This window comes from Gymnoscopelus microlampas (assembly GCF_963454915.1).
Source record: "Gymnoscopelus microlampas genome assembly, chromosome: 13".
In the NCBI taxonomy this organism is placed as follows: domain Eukaryota; kingdom Metazoa; phylum Chordata; class Actinopteri; order Myctophiformes; family Myctophidae; genus Gymnoscopelus; species Gymnoscopelus microlampas.
Genome location: NC_139950.1, coordinates 2,964,384 through 2,987,027, shown reverse-complemented (window position 1 = coordinate 2,987,027; position 22,644 = coordinate 2,964,384). Strand labels below are relative to the sequence as shown.

At 42.8% G+C, this 22,644-nt stretch overlaps 1 long non-coding RNA gene across 1 annotated transcript; it reads left to right on the top strand.

The window, feature by feature from the left end:
- Positions 1-12,476: 12,476 nt before the first annotated feature.
- LOC311059095 lies at positions 12,477-20,439 on the top strand. The gene is made up of 6 exons (XR_014602124.1): positions 12,477-12,512; positions 18,776-18,819; positions 18,968-19,098; positions 19,950-20,036; positions 20,131-20,192; positions 20,303-20,439. It is a non-coding gene; the product is annotated as an uncharacterized lncRNA (long non-coding RNA).
- The last annotated feature ends 2,205 nt before the right edge of the window (positions 20,440-22,644 follow it).

Here is a 22,644-nt window from a genome sequence, read left to right as displayed (position 1 = left end):
CAGTTTTTAGACAGTGGGGCCAAAAGTCCCCCCCCCCCCCCCCCCCCCAATTGTTTCCTACCAGTGTATTCCTTGATCCAGTGTATTTTTTCCTACGCTGGATCAAGGTTTCAATGATGAGAAACTGTGTTAGTGATGGCAGACTACGTGGTCTCTTGCCTTCTGTAACAGCAAAGCAAGAACATATACTGCAGTAACATATCTCTGCTGTCCAGCGCGAAACTGCTAACTCCAAAACGCTCATTGTTCAGGAGACGGAAAGACAAAACATACGTTTTTCAGGAAATGAAGAAAACCTTATATTTTTTAAAACAAAGCAATACTGCCTCATCAAAGTTGGTATAGTGACTTTATATATTGTCAGATACTTGCATGTGTCATTATATTATCAACACTTCACCCAAATCGTGGGTAAATCAACACTTTACCCAGCGCAAGTGGAGTTAGTAGTTTCAGACGAGCAGAAATCAAGCTGAAGTGGAGTTAGGTGTCCAAACAACAATACATTACATTACATTACAGTCATTTAGAAGACGCTTTTATCCAAAGCGACTTACAATAAGTGCATTCAACATAGGTAGGGAACGAAACTACTAATCACCAGAAGTCTTAAGTGTATTTCCTGCAAAAACAAGCAACCAATAGTATACCTAGCGCTAAGGTAGGTCGTCCACGTTCTACGATACTTTATCTGTTAATAAAACACTCTAAACGGGTCATTAACATGTTTACTTTTATTTCATGATTGTACATCAACTGAAGAGAAGAAAGACCTTTGATGTTTCTGACTTGACGATACAGAGGAACGTGTGAAGAATGGAGGAAAAGTCCTTTTCAAAACCACTCCTCATTCCTTGGTTACGGACAAAGATTGACAGTGGGATGTACCCTGGGATTGTCTGGACAAATCCAGAGCATACAGAGTTCTCCATCCCATGGAAGCATGCTTTGAGAAAGGATTCCACTAGCAGTGATGTGCTAATCTTTAAGGCCTGGGCAGAGGTCTGTGGTAATGGCAAGGCTCATGGAGACACCTCTGTCTGGAAGAGGAAATTCCGCAGTGCCCTCCGTGCCAAGGGCTTTAAATTGGTGTCTGATAACAAGAACGATGCTGCTAACCCCCACAAAGTGTTCCGCTGGCCGGAAAAGGCATTTTTGGGAGACTTTATTGACCAACACCAGAGTTCCCTGGTTCAGAGGGTGACGAGGGTCGACCCCATCCTGGATCTGCTCTACAAGGAGGGTGTCATCACCAAAGAGGGCTACGATGATGTCAGGTCTAAGCCCACCAGTCAGGATAAGATGGGGGAACTCATCTCTAAATACCTGAACTCCAGCAAATCCAAAAAAAAATTCTACAAATGTCTTGAGAAACATGAGGCGTTTCTTCTTCATGAGCTCACCACCACTATCATCATGACACCTTCACCTACCTCATCGCCCAGCTGTGAGTACTGTCTCCGGCTCTCACAAGAGGTGTCCGAGCTGAAGTCCAGAGTGACCCGGCTTCATCAAATCCGGGATGACGAGGCCCTCTTTGACTCCCTCTGCCCAGATGACGTCTCCCAAGCTCCCGTGATGACCTCGATTGACGCCGATGTCTCCGTTGGCCCCGCAGTCACCACAGCAACGGCTCGAGATCTGGACAAAAATGTCCCCTGGCTTGATGCCTCAGTGTACTGGGCCCGCAAGAATGGGGCTAAGTCCAGGCTCCCACCCCCGGCCAGTTCGACTCCGGTCCCCTGGAATACAGTGGCACGGAGCAAACATGGGGGTCTCCTTCGCCCATCCCCACCCCATGCTCCTCCACCCACCACCACCACCAGCAATAAATTCTCCCCGTTGTCTATTGACTATTTCCCCCCACTCTCTGTCCATGACCCTCTGCCTGTGGGGTCGTCACCCGACGGCTCCTCGCCTCGCCCGGCGAGAGTAGGGCTGTCCGCCCCTGGTCAGACGAATAACCGCCACCAAATGGTAAAAGCAGCTGTCCGACGCCAGTCCGGGGCTCTCATTTTGCAGTCGCGGATGGGTGCCTCAGCCTCACCCGTAGTGGATCCACGCACCCCTCCACAGCCGTCTTCCTCGCCACAGCTGCTCCAGCCGCCATCCTCTCCTGTCAATAATGTTGTCACAAATACTCCAACCACCATCCCTTCACTTATACCCCCATCACTGCTAATCGTCGGTGACTCCATAATAAAACACATCCACTTTCCAAATGCAATAACGCACTGTTTTCCCGGAGCGACTGTTCCAGTCCTCCTGGAGAAACTCCCAGGTGTTTTTAATTCACTTCCCCAGTCCATCACAAGAGTCCTGATTCATATTGGGACAAATGATTCATCCCTGCGCACATCTGAGCAGTCCAACACACTTTTTACGCCTCATCGATCTGTTGAATAATGGTGGAATGACTTTCTTTTTCTCCGGTCCTATCCCAACGTTTACGGGCGGCGACGAACGTTTTAGCCGAATTGCCAGCCTAAATACCTGGCTCTTACGGCTCTGTCGTGCCCATGCTCTCAATTTTATAGACAATTTTAATTTGTTTTGGGGCCGTTCTTCTTTTTATGGCTACGACGGTCTCCATCCAAGTAGACTGGGTAGCCACATGCTAGCGGCTAACCTAGCCCGTGGTGTTCGTCACCACACTGCACTGACCACTGACCTGTCCGTCACCAATTGACATCCTCCGGGTCCCAGCTCCCATTACTATAGTTCCACCCTGTTTCCCAGTCCCTTCTCCATTGGGCTTGGACCACAACAATTTGCACTTACTACTGTTGTTCAAACTGAATTATCAATCACTTGCAATATCCCTGTTAAGCTCACTTTAAACCGTGCCATCCACAGATCGAACTGCTCTATAAACCCTGATAATTTAATTTCAATTAGACCTACAAAAACCCATCATCAATTGCCCCATCTCACTCCATCTGGCATTTCCTCTGTTAACATGGGTCTACTAAATGTCAGGGCTCTTCAAGAAAAATCAGCCATTTGTCAAGATTTTATTAAGTCACATAACCTTGACTTCTTTTTCATTACTGAATCCTGGCTTGGTGTGGATGACAATGTTCCTCTTATCGCTACTACCCCCCCTAATTTCTCCTATTTCACTCTGCCTAGACCAGTGAAAAAGGGTGGTGGACTAGCTGTCATCTACAAAAATGTTTTTAAATGTTCCCCTATCACCTTTGGCAATTTCACTACATTTGAAGTTTTTAGTTTTTTAATTAATGGTAAGGACCCAGTACTCTGCGTTTTAATTTATAGACCCCCAACTGGGAACTGTGGTTTTATTACTGAATTTTCTATCCCTTGTCACTCAACGTTTTGGAAACATAATCTTGCTTGGTGATTACAACATCCATATCTGTTGCCCCTCCCACCCTCTCTCTACTGCTTTTATGAATCTCATTGAATCTTTTAACATCACTCAGTTTGTAAATGGACCCACTCACCTCAAAGGTCACACACTTGACCTGGTAATGTCCTTAGGTTTAGCCATCCAAAACATTAAACTGTTCCCTTTTTGTCTGTCCGACCATAAAGCCGTGGTTTTTAAAGCTCCTCTTCCATGTCCCACTCCTAAATGCTCTGCTCCTGTGAGAGCCCGTATTTTCAACTCTAAGTCTGCCAGTGCCTTTAGTGATGCCTTCACAGCAATCCCCCATCAGCTGATTACTGAGCATCTTGATATTGATGGCTTGATCGCAAATTTTAACAGTAACTGCACCTCCATCTTAGACTCAATTGCCCCACTTACAACACGCACACCTAAACTAAATAAACAACCCTGGCTCAATGACCATACTCGAGCCCTTAGGAGAGAGTGCAGAAGGGCAGAACGCAGTTGGAGGGCAAACCAGCTGCACTCATCTCTCACCGCCCTTAAGGAGCTAATGGTGAAATACCAACGGGTTATAAAACAAGTCAAATCCAGTTACTACTCAAACATCATCTCCAATAACAGCAATAACCCTAGGACCCTATTCAAAATAATCAACTCTGTCACTTCACCGCCAGCTATTACACATATTGATCCATCCCCGGAAGATTTTCTAAAATTCTTCATAAACAAGATTGAGACCATTCGGCTACAAATACCCTCTTCCACTCCTGATAATTCATTCCCACCCAATACTCCATTTCCATTTAATCAATTCGAACCCACTACCATTCCACTTATCACCAACACTATTTCACAGATGAAATCCTCATCCTCCCAACTTGACATAATTCCCACATCTTTCCTTAAGGAGATTTCTGGTTTACTAGCTCCCACTATCCTCTCTATAATAAATAACTCCTTAGTCTCAGGCTTTTTTTCCCTCCTCATTTAAACATGCCCTAGTTCAACCCCTTCTTAAAAAACCTGGTCTTGATCCTCACCTTCCTAGTAGTTATCGACCCATTTCGAAATTATCCTTTCTGTCCAAACTTTTAGAAAAAAACATCTCCACACAGCTCATTGACCACTTACAGCACAACAATTTGTTTGAGACCTTTCAATCTGGCTTCAGAGCCCTCCATAGCACTGAGACAGCATTAGTTAAAGTAACCAATGACCTACTCATGACTTTAGATGATGGTGACTCCTCTATCCTGGTCCTTCTGGACTTAAGTGCCGCCTTCGACACAGTGGATCACAAGATTCTGATAAACCGCCTGGAGTCATGGGTGGGTCTTGGTGGCACTGCCCTCCAACTGCTCCGCTCCTACCTCTCAAATAGAACCCTCTCCGTTGTTCTTGGTAATGTCTCCTCCACCTCTGCCCAGCTTACGTGCGGGGTCCCACAAGGGTCCATACTTTGCCCCCTATTATTTTCAGTTTATATGCTCCCCCTTGGTCATATCATTCGTAAACATAACATCCATTTCCATTGCTATGCAGATGATACCCAGCTTTACCTTCCACTCAAAACCTCTGACCGTAGTTGCCTATCCTCCCTCAAAGCATGCCTGGCTGATATCCACTCATGGATGGCTCAGAACTTTCTTCAATTAAACTCCGACAAATCTGACATCATTCTTTTTGGTCCCCTCAGTTCTCAAACCACCTTTTTAGACAATCTTGGCCTCTTGGCAGCTAATGTGACTCCCGTTGCAAGGAACCTGGGTGTCCAATTCGACTCCGATCTCCGTTTTGAAAGTCAAATAAAAAAGGTGGTACAAACCTGCTTCATGCACCTAAGGAACATTTACAAAATCAAATCATTTCTTTCCATAGACAATCTTAAAACTGTTGTGAATGCCCTAATATATTCTCGCCTTGATTACTGTAATGCATTATACTCTGGTCTCAGCCAAAACCTTATTCATCGCCTGCAACTGGTCCAAAATGCAGCAGCCAGGCTCATCACTGGTACCAGGAGATTTGATCACATAACCCCTGTTTTAGCTGCACTTCACTGGCTGCCTGTCGCCTTCAGGATTGATTTTAAGATTTTATTACTAACTTTTAAAGCTCTTAATGGTCTGGCTCCTAGCTATTTATGTAATCTGGTTGAACCTTATGTGCCAGGGCGCACCCTTAGATCCTCTGGCCAGGGTCTACTGGAAATTTATTCAGCTAAGTTGGTGACCAAAGGAGGTCGGGCCTTTTCTATAAAGGCCCCTAAACTCTGGAACAGCCTACCAGAGGAACTAAGATTAACCAGATCATTAACAAGTTTTAAATCCCTGTTAAAAACCCATGTTTTACAGAATGGCCTTTTTAACTCATTAAATGTTGTTTATTTTGCTCTGTTCTACTGTAAATGTTATATGTCACTGTTCTTTCATTATATGCATTGTTGTTGTTGATTGCTCTTTTTAATGTTCAAGCACTTTGTAACTTTGTTTAAATAAGTGCTATACAATTAAAGTTTTATTATTATTATATAAGGTAAAAGTGATATATATCAGCTACCTACTTTCTTAAACAGATGAGACAAAATAGCAAAATCAAATGAGCACAAGCTAATACAAAAAGTGTATCGACTAAACAAGATCCAATAAAACAGTACAACAGTAAAACAAGAGTTTGTAAGTAAGTAAGCCAGACAAAGAGGAATGGTAGTGTTTCCTGAAGATGTGGGTTTTCAGCCTGCGGCGAAAGATGGGCAGTGACTCTGCTGTCCTGACTTCAGTGGGAAGTTCATTCCACCACTGGGGCCAGAACAGAAAGAAGTTGTGACCGTGTCGATCGACCAGAAGGACCCTTGAGTGACGAGGCAATCAGTCGCCCCGAGGTGGAAGACCGAAGTGGTCGGGGCAGGGGTGTAGCCATCAACCATAGCCCGGAGGTAGGAAGGAGCTGTTCCTTTCACTGCCCTATAGGCTAGCACCAGGGTTTTAAACTGGAGCGAATCCTCCTGATGTTGTAGAGGAGGAATCTGCAGGACCGTGTCACTGATGCGATGTTTGCCGAGAACGACAGTTGATCGTCCAGGGTCACACCCAGATTCTTCGCAGTCCGAGTTGACGTCACCACAGCATTATCAATGGTGATGGCCATGTCTCGGTGCGGACAGCCCTTCCCCGGGAGGAACATCAGCTAGGTCTTGTCCCGGTTGAGCTTCAGGTGGTGCGTCTACATCCACTCCGAGATGTCAGCCAGACAAGCAGCAATGTGTGCCTCCACTTGTGTGTCAGAGGGGGGGGAATGAGAGGATCAGCTGGGTGTCATCGGCATAGCAGTGGTAGGAAAAGCCATGGGAGAGGACCCAGAACCGAGCCTTGGGGAACCCCAGTAGTGAGTCTGTGTGGTTCTGATACAGACCCTCTCAGCATCACCTGGTAGGAGCGACCCGTCAGGTAGGATGCAAACAGGGAGAGTGCAGAGCCTGAGACACCCATCCCCTTAAGGGTTGCACAGAGCAGACTGTCTGCCTTAACGTGCACAGCACAGTACACACAGTCCAATGAATTTATTTAGTTGGCGCTCTCTTCGCGGGTGATGTTGCGTAACCAGATGTTGCGTTCATACAACTTGGAGGGAATAAATACCCATTGGCCGTGAGCCCCGTCACTAGTTAAACATGAATTGAATTGGCACCATTTCAGAGCCCAGGTTTTCTTGGGCACCACGTTCAATCCCCAAACTTTGGAATCATAGTGGACATTTTTATGTTGCAAGCTGTTAAGAACGCGTGAGTTGATGTAGCATTTTCATATTATGGAATATCGGATTTTCGCCATGCTCTTGAATGTCTCCATAGCGGAATGACGTATGCTACGTAACCTACGTCATCACGCAAGGCGAAAACAGAGGGAATTTGGAGTGAGTGGACTGTGGACTGAGTTGAATGAAAAAAACAACAACAAACTACAACGGTCGACTAAAACCTCCAACTTGGTAAGTAAGACATGTGACCCGAGCCTCAACTGTAAAATTAACATGTAATGTTAGCTGACATGTTTGCTAACGTGAAAATGACGAAATCTAACCATCCGTTGGTTAACATTGGTAGGTTAGCTACTACACTGCAAAAATTGGATTTTAAGAAAGTAAAAAAATCCTCGACCCTAGCATATTAGTCTTATATTTTGTCCAAAAAGAAAAAATGTGCTTGTCAAAGAACATTTTTGCTTGTAAAACATGTTTCAAACAAGATTTTATTTTCTCATTTTAGGGAAATATAACTTGCATTTTCTTAATAGGGAATTTAATCCATTTTTGAGCAATACTTAACCAGTAACAAGCTACAACAGTGGTTTGCATCATATCCCAGCGGAGGCACAAGATTATTTTTCCTTATTTTAAGAGTAAGACCAGTTGGAACAGCTTCTCAATTTAAGAATTGTTTTATTTAATTCAACTGTCAATCTAATGCGACTTTCATCACATAGAAATAACATGTTTCAGATCAAACAAACATGTTTCAGATCAAACCAACCATTTAACAAAGTGCACATTGGCTTTGGTAAAAGTGCAAGCTACACTTTAAAATCTGGGAACTATAAAACATTTCATTATCACATCTTAACAAAACTCGGCAACGCTGTGCATGCATGTTACTTTCAGATGAGATAAAAATAAAAAGTGATATAAAACAAAAAATAGAAGTTTGGGTGTTAGGGTTCAACTGGTCACATGCACACTACAGTTTCATTCCCACCCCCAGTACATTAATTTAATTCAACAATCTGACATCACAGATAAAGACCATGTTTCAGATCGCTCAAACCATTTAACAAACAGTGCACATTGGTAAAAGTGCACGCTACACTTTACAATCTGGGAACTATAAAACCAGTCTTAAACTCTGCAGTAACGCTGTGTAGTTTTATGCATAATGTACTTATTGGTCAAAAGAAAAAAGAATATAAAACAAAAAAATGTAAGTGATATCAAGCACGCTCTGTAGGCTTCAACTTGACACACTACAGCCCCCCCCCCCCCCCCCCCCCACCCACAGTACAGTACACACCAAAAAAAGAAATTAACATACAGGCAGGACAGTGTCATAAAAAAATAATAGTAAAATAAACAATAATAATAAAGAAACCACAACAGTCACCAGTCTCAATTTGGATCAACTCGCCATTGCAAAGAGGAGTGAGCTCTAATGGGGTGACCAAACAACTGACGAAACAAGGGACATTCCATTCGTACAGGGGACCTGGGGAATTGCACGGTGCTGCAATGCTCGAACATGCTTTCAATGGCGCCGAAACAAAGGTGCAACCAAATCAAATGTTTATATACTATTTGTACAAGGCAGGAAGATGTATATGACCACAGGTTACAACACTGTTAGGATGAACTAATTATAAGGATAGTTCTTGTAGTTAGATTTCTGGTAGCAGGTTGCCCTGAGCGTCGTCGATTAGAACGATACCTCCCGTGGGGCCCTAGTAATTCAGGCCGGTAGGATGAGATCAGGTAGGAGAGTAAATGGTTTGTAAGGCCTTCACTCTTTCTTAGTTAGTTATACTTATTAGTTACTGAACCGGAATATATCTGATCTGATCTATCCTGCCTCAACTCAACCTTATAAACTGGTAGGTGTCATTGTCATCCTACACGTTCGCCATATAAGGACGACCCTAGAGCATAGCCGTTTCGTTTATCATCCATGTATGGATATTTAGGAGGTGCCCGTACAGAGGATACCTCTGTAACAACACTGATACGTCCCAGGTGCATGATGTTTTTTCGTTATAGTTATTCTATTTATAGTGGCTCATAGGAATTTATAGACTACCTGACAACCAGGAATAGATTGGTGACCACCGGAGAGTAGATGGCATCCGGGAGAAGTTTGGGTTGGCGCCCCAGTCTGTGTCTTCCGTGAGGAAGAAGCCCAACAAATCCACGGTGAGGCCTTTAGGAGGGCCATTCAAGCAATCGCTAAGGGAGGCTGCAGTACCACCACGGGCCAAGACACCATCACACCAGAATTAAATGTTTGGAGCGGGGTAGTCTGGTGCAACGCACAGGTCCTGGACCTGGTGAGACGGAGGAGGAGCCCGGCCAAGAGGCCATCCACAGAGCCTAGTCCCTCCACGTGCCAGAGTATCTCCTCTCCCCCATTCCTGGCAGAGTAGTTTCGGACAAGTGTATTAAGTGGCCCTGTCTTTCCCTATTTAGGACTGACCGTGGGTAGCTACCTGGGACGTAAGTCGGGGCTTCATCAACCCTGGCTGGATCACCTGGGCGAGGGTGTATGTTGCGAGACCCGAAACATCCTATGACCCCACACTGTAAAATCTGATTTCATGTAATGGTAGACCTTACTTAAAAGAAAGAGTACTCTTTACTCATTTCGGCTTAATTTGTTGACTCTACTAACTAGATGAAATCTAGTAGAGTCAACTTTCTGGTGAGGAAAGTAATTAAACTTCCTCTTTTCAGTAACCCTTACTTAACATTATAAAGTGAGGAGGATTTGTAAGTAAACTAATGTCTTTTCAGTAATCTTTACTTAACATTATAAGTGAGGATGACTTTTAGTGTTTTATTAAACTTATGTCTTTTCAGTAATCCTTACTAAACATTATAAGTGAGGAGGATTTGTATTAAACTAATGTTTTTTCAGTAATCCTTACTTAACATTATAAGTGAGGATAATTTTGGTGTTTGTATTTATCTATTTATATGCATAATATAACATATACGTATATGTATATGTACATGTGACACTGATAAAGCTCAAAGGTCAGCAAAAAGACTGCAAAGGTCAACCCTGGTTATGTCGAATGGTGGGTTACATCAATAGTCTACAACTTTTCAATAAGAAGTTATAGATTTTTGAAATAGTTCAAAGTTAAGCTTTTCTCACAATTTTCAAAAATATTTTTTTTAAATTAAAAAACACGTTTTCAGACTCAGAAGAGGACGCTGAATCGAATGGGCTAGGTCTCGATTTTGTATGACCCTTAGAAAGTGGTTTAAACAAGCGTTAAAGTTTAGTAAACTTGAAGCTTTTTTCACAAACATATTATTATTTTATTTTGACCCTTCCACCCTCTTATTTATATGATATTGAGTCGAATGGTAGGTTACATCAATAGTCTAGAATTGTTTAATAAGAAGTTATAGATTTGAAATAGTTCAAAGTTTAGCTTTTCTCACATTTTTTAAAAATATTTTATTTTTAAATTAAAAAACACCTTTTCAGACTCAAAAAAAGACGCTGAATTGAATGGGATAGGTCTCGATTTTCTAGGACCTTGGGAAATACAAACGGTCACCAAAAAGATTGGACGTTGACTTTTGTATAAAAAACTGATTTTGTTGAGCACAAAATCTGTAACTAATCGCTCCAGATATTTTTTTAAAATCCGAAACTTCTCTCAATCCATATTGAGAGTAAGCAGGATTTTTTGGCACCGGCCCTGATTTTTTCTGACACTGATAAAGCTCAAAGGTCAGCGAAAAGACTGCAAAGGTCAACCCTCGTAAAATTTTTAGAAATTGTATTTTTCTTCGAGACTCTGGCTTAAGACTAATGTGATGGCGCTGATTCCAAATATGCAAGTTTCTTTTTTCTCGGACAACAGGAAGTGCCTCAAAAGGCCAGGGTGTTCCAAGCCTGTGATTTCTCCGAAATATTTTTTTTCCAAATCTACACGTAAAATAATGCTAAAATTTGAAATAATCAAACCCTAATATCAAATCATGATTTAATTATCCCTTAATTGGCTATGGTTACGGCTTCGCTATCTCGCTCAATATCTCGAATACGATAAGGACTTAGGGTCCACTTTTTGGATATGTTGTAGAGCTGGCTGAGACGCACACTTGGATGTCTTGTTTGTCCCGTTACGACACATTTCTATTTCTGACTTTGACCTTTGATATGGTCTTAAGATATAAGACTCTATGTGCCTTCTGAAAGTGTAGGAGGTCAACTTAGGAGTGTCGTACCGGGACAAACAAGACATCCACACGTGCGCCTTGGCGAGCTGTACAACATATCCGAAAGGTGGATTCTAAAAATGCATCGATTTCGAGATATATCGCTTTATTGCACGTAATAACTTGACATTTGACCCTAGCCAATTAAGGAGAATGGTAAGGCCGTGTCCGAGGAGAGTTATATGGGCGCGTTCGGGGCGACGCGCTGACCCAGAAACAGGTGTCCAATTTTGTTTTTACTCCTTTCAAACAGGTTTTCACTATTATCTCGGCCCCTAGGGGGCGCTGAAACAAACGGACAACGTATTATTGATCAGCTCTTCACCCCGGACGCGTCCATATAACTTTCCTCACACAGGGACATACGGTATGTATTTTTAATATTTTTTTTGAAAATTAAAAAAATAAAATACAATAAAGAATTTAAATAAAATAAATGAAAAAAGTAATCGGAAAAACACGGCCCCCTCACGCATTAAGAGGGCAGGATGAGTCACCAGAACCAAGGACGGGTGTTTTTGATTAATCTAACATGGTTAAAATGGAGTTTGAAGTTACAATGGGTTTGTATAGGAAAGGGGCGTGTCTGATAAAATGAATATCAAATATCTAAATAATGAATCAAGCAACTTAAAAACTGTCTGGGTGGTTCACAAAGGCCTGAGTAGATGATAAAATGACAGATTTTTTTTTTGAAAGTGAAATATCCCTTTTAAGTGTATTTATTTTTGGACATCACTTTACACAAGTGTATTCTAACATCACGTTTTGTGCGTGTGTGTGTTTGTGTGTGTGTGTGTGTGTGTGTGTGTGCTTTTGGTCCTGCTAGTGCTAAGTAAGGCTGTATTGTCTGAATTTTCATTATAATCAATGGGGAAAGCCTCGCTCCTGTTCAGTCCAATCAGATGTAGGGTCTGTCTACTGCATCCTCCTAACTCTATGACTGTATCCTGTATACAATTCAAAGGGCTTTGAATGGTATACGGGGCGTATACCATGCACCGTTTCCGTATCCGCCCAAACCTAGAACCGCACTACACATGCGCAGTTGATCACTGGAGAAGCGCGCGTAAGAAGCAGGAAGAGAAGAACGGTCTTGTTGTTTTTCTGCAGCTCTAGTCTGCTGCTCCGTTCATTCATTCAGAGTTGTTATGCTAAGGTAAGTTAACGTTCACTGTATATACTATATATTTAGCAAACGTTGTCTTTTGTCATATTCCTCATACTTTTGTTGCTTAAGTTTATGTCATCGATTTATTTAGCGAAGTTAGCGAGGGACTATCGTCCTTCTTTGTTTACCCTAGAGCAGAGACGGCCCGCTGGACTCCGCCAACAAAGTGAGTTTCAGGGCCATGTTTTAAAGCACTATTAAAACGGAGAAGCAGCCTGAAAGATGAATTGAGCACATAGACGGATTTCCGCGCGACGTCATCACAGAGCAGAATGCGCAATCTGCGCATGCCTGGGGGAAACGAATTGTTGCGCCGTTCACTCTGTTGTTATATTCGGGAGTTAGCTAGCCATAATTCTGCTATTATAGGCATAATAGGCATAATGCTGCTATTATATACAAACAGATCCAACTTCCAACAAATCATTTTTATTGAGTAAACAAGGTATTACAAACTGCATAATTTAATCTACTTTCATTAAACCCGGTGAAGATCATTTATTTTATGAATGGACATTTGACCAGAGCTGCTGCGGGTAATGGCGCCCTCTATAGGCTTAGTTGGCTTACCCCCTCCTCTGCGCGGTCATATCCTCTCAATGTTTACAAACATGAAACCCGTCTATATGTTAGATGTGATAATCCCTTATCCACGTAATAATCAACCTACAGTAGTATGTTGCTGGGTAGATTTCAGCAGATTAGCTCTGGTTGTGGAGAACATATTTTCAGGCAGCATGAGCATAATATGTTGAAACTAGTGTTCGGTACAAACGTATTTACACACAATTACAATATTATTGTATCCAAGTGATGTTTAAAGCAGGGGTCTTCAACAGGGGGTCCTCAGAGTTACTACCCAGGGGCCGCCAAATCTGTGTGTGTGTTATATATTTATTTTTTACATTAACCACTTGAACCCTAGCATCCCTTTTCTGAGGGTAACCAAAAATAGCAGATCTAGAAAAATAGCCGATCTACAAGCTCACAGTGAGCTTGTAGATCGGCTATTTTTGGCAAAAAGGTTTGGTCTAGAGGGGGTAAAAAGAGCAGACCAAGTTGAAAAAAAAGTTTAATCTGAAATACAATTTTATACAATATAGAGGGGGTCCCTGCTCCATCTCTCTCTCAGCTAGGGGTCTTTGGAAAACGTTGAAGACCTCTGGTTTAAAGCATCTATTTACTACTTTACTTTAGCCATATTTTATGTTTGGCATACAACTGTGTTGTTTAAAACATGTTTAAAAAATGTTCATCTACAAGCTGACAACATGCTTTGTGATCTTGTAGATGTTCAGAAAATCGCTTTTATAAGAATATTATTTATAATAAATGTATACAATTAAATGTTGCACCCCTGTGGGTTAGAAAAGCTAAACTGGCCTAGGGCAGTGGTTACCAAACTGGGGGTCGGGACCCCCAGGGGGGTCCCAAGAAGATTATCTTAATGTTTTTCTCACTCAACAGTAAACAAACCAACATACAGTGTAAGTGCATACACTATACAGGGTATCTGCACATTTATAAAGAGACAACTTAAGGACTTATAAGACCTTTTTAATGCCTGTAAAACAGGGGCTTTCAACCAGTGGTCCGGGGACCACCAGTGGTCCTTGAGGGGGTTCCAGGGGGTCCCCAGGCAAATGAATAGTTAGCAACCAAATTGACCCTTATATGTCTGTAACTCTGAGTGTACAAATGGAACCAAATGGACCCTAACGGGTCCATTTGGTTCCATTTGTACACTCTCAGAGTTAAATGAACACTGATGATGGTGATACAGTGTAGATTGGGACCCCCTAAAAAATCTAAATGGTTGAGTCCCTGGCATATATTTTCAAATGGGGGTCCCAGGGCTAATATTTGTCAATTTGGGGGTCCTTGATGCGAAAAAGGTTGAAAACCACTGCTCTAAAATATAAATGGACACACAACAAACAATACTACAAAACATGGTCAAACATTGGCCACATTGTCAAATATTACCTAAGAAATAGGCGCACATTGTGAAAATAGAAGATCTACAAGCTCACATCACAACGCCTCGCGATTGTGAGCTTGTAGATCTGCTATTTTCACAAGCCCGCGGACCCCCATTTGAAAAGATATGCCAGCTAGGGAGTCCCATAAGAGAAGATTTTTACGTCTCTAGCAGTGATTCTTTTAATTTCAAGGACCCCCAGTTTGACATCAACGAACATCAACGAACATCAACGAACATCAACGAACTCTCAGACTCAGTCACTGGCTTTATCAGTAAGTGCATAGACGAACATCAACGAACATCAACGAACTCTCAGACTCAGTCACTGGCTTTATCAGTAAGTGCATAGACGACATAGTCCCAAAAAAGACAGTTCGGATCTATCCCAATCAGAAACCATGGATGAACAGCGAAGTACGTGTACACATGCACGCACGGGACGCTGGTTTCAAATCTGGCGACGCGGAGACGCGCAACACGACGCGCGCGGCCCTAAACAGCGCCATCAGGAAGGCGAAAAAGGCCTACACTGATAAGATGCAAGACCAACTCGGTAATGGCAACATCAGGAGCACGTGGCAGGCGGTACACACCTTGACAGACTGCAAAACAAGAACCAGAAGCGAGGTGAACCCGCCTGCCTCCCTCCCCAACGAACTGAACACTTTCTATGGCCGGTTTGAGATCAGCTCCAACCACGGCAGCCAAGCGGGGCCACCAGCAACACCAGCAGAGGAGAACCCTCTAACCATCTCGGAGAGAGAAGTGCGTACAGCCTTTGCACGAGTCAACATCCACAAGGCAGCCGGACCTGATGGAATACCAGGCCGGGTCCTTAAGGCATGTGCAGACCAGCTGGCAGGTGTCTTTGCTGACATCTTTAACCTCTCCCTCTCCCAGGCTGTGGTCCCTGCAGGGTTCAAAATGTCAACCATTGTGCCCATTCCCAAAAAGGCCAGAGTGACATGCCTGAATGACTGGAGACCTGTCGCTCTCACCCCGATCGTCAGCAAGTGCTTCGAGAAACTGGTGAGGGAATACATCAGCTCCACACTACCTGCCTCGCTGGATCCGTGGCAGTATGCATACCGCAAAAACAGATCCACCGACGACGCTATTGCCATGGCTCTCCATACCGTCCTCTCGCACATGGACAACAAGCTGCTGAAGGACAAATATGTACGTATGCTGTTCGTGGATTACAGCTCAGCATTCAACACCATTGTCCCAGCAATACTTGACAAAAAGCTCAGAGACCTAGGGCTACACCCAAGCATGTGCGACTGGATACAGGACTTCCTGTCCAACCGACATCAGGTGGTGAGAATGGGCAGCATCATCTGACCCCCTGACCCTCAACACCGGAGCACCCCAGGGATGCGTGCTGAGCCCTCTCCTCTACTCCCTGTACACGTATGACTGCATAGCCACACATGTCTCCAACACCATCATAAAGTACGCGGACGACACGACAGTGATAGGCCGAATCGTCAACAACGACGAGTCTGACTACAGAGATGAGATCAACTCACTGGCGCTCTGGTGCCAGGAGAACAACCTCGCTCTCAACGTCGACAAGACCAAAGAACTGATCGTGGACTTCAGGAGGCCGCAGAGAGACCATGCGCCCATCCTCATCGACGGTGCTGCAGTGGAAAGGGTCAGCGAGTTCAAGTTCCTCGGAGTACACATCGAGGAGGACCTTAAATGGGAGACGCACACCACACACGTGAAGAAAAAGGCTCAGCAGCGACTGTACTGGCTCCGCCGCCTGAATAAGATCGGAGTAGGACAACGCATCCTCAAGCTGTACTACAACAGTTCGGTTGAAGGCGTCCTAACAGGCTGTATCACGGCCTGGTATGGGAACTGCACCGCCCGAGAGAAGATCAACCTACAGCGAGTAGTACGATCGGCAGAGCGAATAATGGGAAGCGAGCTTCCAGCGCTCCAGGACTTGTACAAGAAGCGCTGCGTGGTCAAAGCCAAGCGCATCATCAAGGACAAGCACCACCCAAGTCACACACTGTTCAGAACACTACAACGACCGCGACCGGGCAAGGGGACCTACCGCAGTATCAAGAGTTCCACCACCAGGTTCTGGAATAGTTTTAACCCGGCTGCTGTCAGAATGCTGAATGAAGCATGAGCCCTTTCAGCAGCCTGACAACAGGCGGTACTGCCCAGCTGGTTGCAGACTTTTGAAAAACACTTGAGGAATCACACCAAAAAAAAAAAAAACGTTTAGTTGTAAAGTTTTTTGTGACAAAAGCTTTAGATTTTTTTGGAGAAAGGGTCTTATTGTACTGTTTGTGGCAAAAGTTTTAGTTTTTAGTCAAAATGCTAATTTGAAGAAACACTTGAAGATTAAACATTAAGAGGATTATACCAGGGTCAGTCCACCCTTAGGCTTCTGCACCTAATCCCATGTACAACGCACAAACTTTTTTTGTTCTTTTTTATTGCACTCTTTTTTTCTCTAAGCACCTTAAAGTCTATAAGTATAACATGCACAGTATACATACATTGCTGCTATGCTCAGGCACCTTAATCTGTCTCTTATCTCAAGTACTTTGTAAATATGTAGATAACTTCTTGGTCTCCTATTGTTCTCTTGTTTGATCTCCTTCCCACTTGCCCCACCCCCTCTTCTTCTCTCTCTCCCCACTCTTCTTTCTACGGATTTAACGTTGCGATGGGAGTGATGTACAATAACGAATTTCACCCACTTTTTTACCTTGTAAACCTGTGATGTGACAATAAACCTGATTCTGATTCTGACATGCATTAGGCTACGGACCCCTATTTGATGGCATTTCTATCTCCGGGACCCCAATTTATATTGTAAAATCTATGTTAATTTAACCATAAGCCATAAGGGTCAATTTGGTTCCTAACTATCCATCATTTAGCTCGGTACCCCCTGGCTCTCCCTCGAGGACCCCTGGGGGTCCCCGGACCCCACTTTGAGAACCAATGGCCTAGGTTACCAAGTTAAAACATATTTAGCTTTTACATATTCATCTTGACTATGAGTTATTTATGTTTTCACTAACTATCAACGTGTCTTCTTTCTTTTTTAGGTGTGGATCTTTTGAGACAGCATAGAAATGCACTAGAAGTGTAAGTACTGCTTTTTTTCTTCAGAAAAGAGGGCTCAATTATTTAAGCACTATCGCTTGAAACATGGAAGCTATGCCAGAACCACGCCAATTCCCTGCCTTCACACAGATTGTCTGTGCACATTTAAGTCATTTAATGCCCTGAAAGTACATTTATCAAGACATCACCATGAAGAGAGACAGATGAGTGGAGCTGATGAAATCCGTGTGATATTCCATTGCCCTCATTGCAATTTTGAAGAACCCTGCACAGAGCACATTTTTTTCTCCCATTTGCGCCAGCATCTTAGAAATCATGAAACGGTTAAGTGTCCATATCAAAACTGCACTGTTGAGTATAATAACTACTCATCATTTAATGCTCATAAATGTAAAGAACATAGCCTTCCCAGTGAGAAGCATTTGAAGCCTGAAATTGCCATGCACATTGCAGTGATTGCACCTCAAAATTCTGATCAAGATGTGCAACAAGATGAGGCCGATGACCGTACAGATTTTGGCCAAGAGGAACATGAGGAAGAGTCTCAAATTGGAAATTTGGATGATCTCTATTTTCACAATTGTTGCCTCTTTCTTATATCATTTGACAATTTGGCCAATGTTTGACCAGTTTTTATAGTATAGTTTGTTGTTTACCTTTGATTCAGTAATGGTCTTTTTCTTTCCTTTTGAGGCAATAAAAATGTCTAAAAGTCCTTAAATTGTCACTTCACTGTCATCGGGGGGACCCCCCCAAAACAAAAATCATGTGGGGACCTCCCTGGGGGTCCCGAATTATCATTGTACCAACAATTAATGCGGTAGGGTTAGACAGTGTCACGTTGTGAGGGTGTAGGCTGGCCATTATTGAGAATGTTGTCCAAAATAGGGACACCAGGTTGAAAACAGACTATTATTATTAGTAGTAGTAGTAATTTGTATTATTATTATTAGATTGTGGCTTATGTTGTTTGTATATTTGGCTGTTTGTCTTGACTGCAAGGCCCTTTGCTACTGTCTTGTCTAGCCTCATTTATGCCAGTGGTTGCCAGTGGTTATTTGTTTAATTCCTTTTTTTACTATTACTTAGTTATTTCTAATTGGCGTCTAGACATTACCAAACATTGTTTCTAATGTATATTATCCTTTTATCCCTTACCTCATAGAGCACTACAATGTTGCAGGACAGATATGCAGCCAGTGGAGCTAAGTGAGTAAGCTACTACTCATGTTAACACACTGATACCTGGCAGACAAATGACAAACATCTGACACACTTCAGTTTCTGCTATTAGAAACGTAATGCCAGGTTACACTTTTAAATTGTAATTGTTTACTTTTGTTATGTTTTCTGGCAGTCTGGCAGAGTCAACTGAGAGCCTAAGACCAGACCCAACAAGAAGGATGTTTCCCAGGTCTTGGACCTTGAATAACAACCCAGATGGGCCTTCATTGACTCATTGACCCCTGCTTCAGAGAACTGGAACATGTAAGCAAATGTATTCCTTTGAAGTAGGCCTGCATGTGCTTCCTTCAGTCAGTTGAATATTAAGAACACTAAGTATATTTTATTGTAGGACTAGTGCTCATGATGCACACCAGCAAATAGTTATTGATGGGGATGGGGTGGCGACTGTTGACGAATACAAGTATTTGGGTACAACGATTGATTCCAAGCTGACATGGAATTCCTACACTGATGCCATCTATAAGAAAGGTCAGCAGAGGCTGCATTTTATGCACAGACTGAGACAGTATAATGTGCAAAAAAGTGTAATGGTGCTCTTCCATCGATCCTTCGTGGAGAGTGCACTGACTTTCTGTTTTGTTTCCTGGTATGGCTCACTATCATTGGTTAATAAGAACAAACTCCATAAAATCATCAATGTATCCAGCAAGATAGCTGGGGTACGACATGAGAGTATAGCAGCAATGTATGAGACCCGGGTGCTTAGGAAGGGGAGAGCTATTGCTTGGGATAGAACGCACCCGTTATACAGTCAATACCACCTTTTACCATCAGGACGACGGTACACAGTGCCAATGTTGCAGGCTAGGGCTTCAAGATCATTTGTCCCTATAGGACTCCTGAACAAACAGGCCCCATCTCAGTTCTGTGCATACAATGTAATGTGATGCCTCTTGAATCATGACTGGTGGCCTTTTCCAGTTTGTATGTATTTTGTATTTATGTTATGTGTTTGTGATTTTTTTGTATCCTGATGGCACAAAAATGTTGTCTCTCTGTGATCTCTCTCTAGTTATGGATGAACACCGGTAGATCCTCGTTGGAGGAATGTGAACTGACCTGCTCTCTCTCTTTATCTGTCTGTGTCATAGGATGAACTCTGACGAATCCTCGATTGACGGAACTCCTACTTTGTACCCAAAGTGATCCGCTGTGGGACCTTAAGCAGCTGGACAAAGGTACAGTAATTACTGTTTCTGACGGAGTATCTCATGAAAGTATACGCTTGTTTAAATAACTGGCTGCTGTAAATTAATGTTTTTAACTTTGCAGCCCGCCTGACATGTCTCCACCACATGAAGTTAGGACATACATGCTCTGCTCACATCCTTGAGGTAAGAAATGTGCATATATGGCAATTTTCATATTTGACTATAAGATTCAGAATGCAACGCATACATTTTTTGTGATATTTTTTTGTTTTTTCTGTTTGTGTTTGTGTCAGTCTGCAGAAGACCCCAACACCTTTCTTCAGGCAAGACCACTCCACTCAGCCCTGCCGTCTGTGAAACCATCTGCACATGCCATTGGAGCCATGCCTGTATTGACCTTCCCAAAAGAGGACACCTTTTTTATCCAGGGGGAGGCAGTATTGTGACCAGGATTACTACATGTTTTTGTGAGGGTACCTACCCTAGGAGACACGGGGAGAACATGCAAACTCCACACAGAAAGGCCCCTTCGCCAACCCCACCTAGGGGGTGGGCACTGATGACTCGGAGGAGAGGACACGCCCACAGCATCAACTGCGGGAATCGAACCCAGGACCTTCTAGCTGTGAGGCGACAGCACTACCAACTGCGCCACCGTGCTCCCCCCAAAAGAGGACACCTATGCCAGCATGATGTATCTCATGGCGAGTGATTACACCGTTCACCTCACATACCCCAAGTGGAACATGACTCATAGAAAAAGACCAAACGCCACCAGTTCAGTTCCTTGATGTTGCTGTAATACGGTTAGTTGATTACTCAGGTTAGTCACCAACAGAGCTTGGTACTGCTTTATTACCGCCAAGACGTCTTGGTAACAATTATTCTTCAACTGATGGACCCTGTGAAGTAAGGATCAGTTATGCCTCTCCTTCAAAGCACTTTATATATACGTTGTATTGTCACGCTGGATTCCAGTTTGAGGTCTTTTGTTTAAAATGGATTCTTTTTTGGGGTCTTAATTGAAAATGGACATACACGGATCATTCAAAGTGCACTTATATACATGACATTTTGTCAAATATTTGTATTTTGTTTCAAATGTTTTTAGAATTGAATGTTTCCAGTTGAGTGTCCAGACTTGAGTGTCTGCTGTGTAAAGTGTGAAGTCCTCCCCCTGCCCAACTTTGCAGTGGTTCTCAAACTTATTCCAGTCCAGGATCCCCAAATTAATATTTGGCTTTGGACCCCCATCTGAAAATAATCTGTGCCGCTGGGCCTCCCCATACACAATTTGGGTTGTTAAAATTATATCATGGGTTAAAGTAGTAAAACTGACATTGAGGCTATGTCAACAAATGTTCAGCAGGACCTCCTCAAATCCTTTTATGGACTCCTGGGGGTCCCTGCGTGGACCCCACTTTGAGAACCACTATTTTATAGCATGTGGGCCTGAGCTGCTTTATAAAAGAAAATAAATGCTGAAAATAAGAATGCTTCTGGTGTCTTAATTTAAGACTTTTCATTCTATTATTTGAAGGAATTTCTTCTTATTGTAAGAGTTTTGGGGCTTATTATTATTCTCAGATTTAAGGAAAAAATCCTCAGAATCGGCTTAATAAAGAGAACAAAAATACCACATTTAAGCATATCTTTCTTAAATAACAAAGTATTCATTGCTTGTATTAAGCAGAACTTGCTTTAGATGTAGGCATTTTTGTCTAGTTTTAAGCACCATTATGCTCTTTCAGTGGCTAGACTTTGTTTCTAGTTTTAAGAATTCTAGTATAGAAAGAATGCTTACCCCATTGGCAGTTTTTTTGCTTGATATAAAGAAATATGTCTCATTTTAAAAATATTTTGCTTGTTTTAATTTGGCCATTTTTTGCAGTGTAGTTTCTAGAGCCCATCTGGAGCGAGCAGTTCCACCAAAGTAGCCCAGCTTTGGGCATAGTCATCCTGCTACCATCTGACCACAGAGTAAGCTCGCCATCGGCACGACAAAACATAGTGATGGACGATGCCATTATATTATTATTATTTTTCCTATTGTAGATGAATGAGGGATCAATTCGCTTTGCAGTATGTAGATCCGGTCTAGATCGGATACGGAAACGGTCACTAAAGCGCATCTATTGTGTGCGTATGAATTACCGGATATAGTAGGCGGAGCCTAGACCAGATCTGAGCATAGCCGCAAATAGAAACCAAACCGGACTAGAAAGCCTGTTGACGCGGGGTTAACAGTTAATTGTGGATTATTTTAATGAACACCATTATCAGATGTTTTCCTATCGCATAGTAAGTTTAGTTCAGCTCTGCAGATCATGTGTGTAGCTATTGTTCTTGAGGTGATAAGTAATGGCTGCGACGGAATTCACAAATTAACTCAACGAGGCTCTAATCAGGCAGTGATTAGAGTACTTCATTAGTATTTGCGTATGCGCGTCATAGCACAGCATAAAAGGCAATTAAATGTTGGTTTTAGTTCAGTCTGTCTGCTCCTAACTCTTGGAAATCAGTACAAAGCATATTGCGTGTGGGCCACACACATATTTTTACATTAAATGTTTTTGTGGGCCCAAAATGTTTACATTTAATTAATTATAGACGCGCACATGTGCGCATGCCATGC